Source organism: Sinocyclocheilus anshuiensis, unplaced genomic scaffold, assembly GCF_001515605.1.
Source record: "Sinocyclocheilus anshuiensis isolate Anshui unplaced genomic scaffold, SAMN03320099.WGS_v1.1 scaffold1072, whole genome shotgun sequence".
In the NCBI taxonomy this organism is placed as follows: Eukaryota; Metazoa; Chordata; class Actinopteri; order Cypriniformes; family Cyprinidae; genus Sinocyclocheilus; species Sinocyclocheilus anshuiensis.
In genome coordinates, this window is record NW_015548242.1 from 817,145 (window position 1) to 821,116 (window position 3,972).

A 3,972-nucleotide genomic window follows, 5' to 3' on the forward strand; every position below is an offset into this window, starting at 1 on the left:
CTGAAGCCTGACCGCTCCTGTCAGGAAGTAGCTCACTAATAAGCAGAAAGGTCCTGTGGATGAGTCTCTCTAGGGTAAAGGAGGGAGGCTATTGTGTATCTACGGAACTCAGTGTATCATCATCACCCTGTAATCACGATGAGTTTGTTTCCGCTGGTCTGAGATTAATGCTCTACTCTGCAGTAACTGCTACATCAGTGCTTTGACTGATTCATAGAGCATACATGATCATGTGTCATTCCACATCCTCACGATATACATTTTAATATATTTGATAAAATAGTAAATGAAAAAGTCTTTGATTTTATTATTATTATTATTCTTTTTCATTTTTAATTTAATTTAGAAGTATGAGTTTATAACTATGAGTAATGAGTCTTAACACTGTACACATTAGGACAGGGCAAAATAAAATAAAATAAAATAAAATAAAAATATTTTTGAATTGATTTATTTTACATGGAACACAATAGGAGAAGTTTCACAGATTGTTCGTGCTCTTGTTATGTTCTGCTCTTTGTCATTCAGTGAATGGGGACTAAGGCTGATGAGCAACAAAGTGGAATAAAAAAAACATAAAAATAGTCCATATGACTTCATTTTTGGTCTGTCTTTGACACAAAACTATCATATAGTATAAGTGCTTTTATTAAATGTTATTATTTTTTAAAGTTATTCACTTATTAAAAATTATCTAAAAATTACACCTAATAGATCAAACTGACATAAGCAAAAACTAAACTAAACTAAAAATTGTATTTAAAAAATGTAGAATAAGGATATGCAAACATAAAATACAGACCTGCATTTATAAGACATGAATTTATTTTAAATCATTTTAAAGATCTCAAATAATTATATTAAATAATTTTAAATAAAACAAAACAAGAAATAAAACTGGCAAATTATTATTAAAAAATCCAGGCGTTTCTTTGCTTTTCCTTAAAAACTTGTATGATAAAATCACCAAGATCATTAAAAGCAATGGTGATCTAAAAATATCAAAATGAACTTAATTTTGTGTCTGGTTCAGACCTTATGTGCATAACAGGTACCGCATAACAGGAATTACCCTCATTGTCACTCTCTTCCTCATATAGGTGTGTACAGAAGCAAATTTAACATGATGTCCCAGCACAAACATTCTCCGTATCAGGGCTGAATGTGCTGAAGTCACACTCAAACAAAATGGCACAATAATAGGCCCATTATGTCATGTGTAGCAGTGCAGTGGCGCAGGCCGAGGCGAGGAGAGAGTGGGAGGGAGGGCGGAAACAAAAATGAGTGAGCGAGCATGTAAATGACTGAGTGAGAGAGTGAGGGAGTGTGTGCTCTGACTGCACGCTGAGGGCCAGATCTGCACATCCTGTGCTCTGTTCCGCTCACATTTCACATGACCTGAGAGGATGTTGAGCAATCAGCAGTCTCTGCAGAGGTACAGTATAAATACACACGTATTCACATTCACAAGATCAAAAGCGCCTGTGGAACGCACACATGCAGTAAAAAGAACATATGGACACATGCATGTCCACTATAGCCCACATGCACATGCTTTAAAAAAATCAATAAATAAATTAAAATGAACATCTGGACATTGCCTTGAATACACACCTTCCAAGACTATTTTCCATGAGCAACAAACCTGGCGGCACTCCCAGCCGAAGGCATCCTCTTTCATACAAACACACGCATTATGCTGACCTACTCTCCACATATCTCAGCAAGTGGGTAATTGACATCAAATTTCAATCAGTGATGGAGAGTCCTGTGGTATAACACACTATATTTAATCTAAAACTATTTGAAGCATTTTTATTTCTAATCTTTGTGCATTTATTAGTGGTGCATGCAGAAATAAGCATTGCTCATGCTTAAGGATCACAACTATCCCCTAACACTAAATATAGCATAAATCATCCTTTACCATTTATGCCACAGACACAAAAGACACTTCAGATTATGAGGAGAGATGTGCTATTATTTTTCTAAGCAATATAATTTATTATTTATGATCCCATGGGAGTTGATAAAACACACAAAAAAAGTTTTAAACATTTCAAGTTTTAAAATAAGGAAAACATACACTTAATATGTGAAATTAAACTAAAATAAAATAAAAATAAGAATGTAAGAAATGGGATATGCAAAAGTATAATACAGTAGTAAACAGAATACCATTGGCCAACACTTGGCCAGAATACAACATTTTATTGGTGAATGTTAATTTAATTTAAACAAATTAAATTAAATTAAATTAATATATAACTAAAAGGTAATATATTAAAAAATATTATTTCAGGTGCTTCTTCATGTTTTTCTTTTAAAAAAAGAGAGAACGGAAGAAGGGTGATATCAAAAATTCAAAGGTTGTTTAAAAATATAAAAATAGCTTTCAACAAAAGCACTACACACACACTTTCAATGTTCAAAAAATACAATACAAAAGCATGATGTTGAAAAACAAGTGAAACAAGTGATATTTATTTTGATATCTGCATTCCATAATCACTCCGATCTATTTAGAATTTAGTGTTTAAAAAATGTCCTATGATTACAGATTAGATTACATTACCTGCAGTTTATGTTGTATGGAATAAATGCGAGCCTGTCTACAAAGCTGCAGTATGTGCAGATTACACAATAGTGTTTGTGCATGTGGAGATTTCTCCAGCAGGCCAAGGGCTGTGTTTCGGTTGACTACAAATAGTTTGCTGATTGTTTCTCAGTGAGAGACTTAACGCTTCTGGCATGGTCCCACACTGAAGAAGGAAATACAAATCATGACCTCACCCACCAGTTATTCCCCACATGCCATTTACATTGATGCGGAGCATATAATAATGTTGTTTTGCCTTTCAAGATGCCAGCATAAATGCTTTATACAGCCCAGTGACAATGAGCAGGAGAATACAGTCACGTTCGTTAGAAATTGAAAGTTTAAAACTCGATAAATCATGCCTTATGGATTATGTCAGATAGTTGAATGAGTGCAGACAAAGGCTAGATCCACAAACCCGGGAGGAACTTGGGAGGAAGAACATCAAATGAAAAGGACACAACAGCATGACAGCGACAGGGAAATGTGACATGTTTAAACAGTCAGGCATTGTGTGGCCTTAACCCACAGGACACAAACCCCAGCAGGGAGGACAGAGTCTTAGGCAATCCTGACTCAATGGGCCATGACAAAGATGGCTTTGTGAGAATGCAGGACACTCACGTATTGTGTGAACACTACGGAGGGTGCATGTGGTCTGAAGCAGCACTGAGGTGGTATTCAGGTTACAGGGGGCACCACAGAGAATAAAATACACCGCCCAAACAGACCTAAAACTCCATCTTCTTGTCATCAGACACCACCCCACCTGTTTCCCCACAACCACCTCACATTTTCAACAATAGCTCCAATGATAGGCGCCCTCCCTCACTTCGTCTTCACTGTCTTCGTCGGAGGAACGGGGAAAATAAATAGTTTTTCTCCAGAACAAACAGCAACCTAAAGATAGTTCTTCAAAGGGAACACTCTGTGAAGAACGCACTGTGCGCTAATTGAGATAATAGCCTGATGAAGGGTACGTGAAGTCTTACTGCTAATCTTTTATGTGGGAGGACTATCGAGCAAAGGCAAATAAATACATCTTGTCTTGGAAAACAGGTGCCTTCCTGCAGTGGTAACACATGGTTATGCAATATGGTTAACATGCAATAATTTTCATCAGTCAAGATTTGAAAGTTTTGTTTATATGAACCCTAAACATTGCAACCTGATTAAGATTTTCATTTACATGTATTTTAAACAAACTTCAGATTATTGACTTTAAGATTACTGGAGTACATTTTAAAAGAAAATACTTATACAGATGTGTCTACTTCAAAATTTCACATTAAATATTTAAATAACTGCTGACGAGATATTTTTATTATTATTTTTTATATATATATATATATATATATATATATATATATATA

The 3,972-nt window shown here is 35.1% G+C and overlaps 1 long non-coding RNA gene across 1 annotated transcript in view; it reads right to left on the minus strand.

Moving 5' to 3' along the window:
• LOC107655088 (uncharacterized) overlaps nt 1-3,972 on the minus strand; it is a 44,948-nt gene that overhangs the window by 5,998 nt on the left and 34,978 nt on the right. The gene's annotated exons all lie outside the window — the stretch shown is intronic.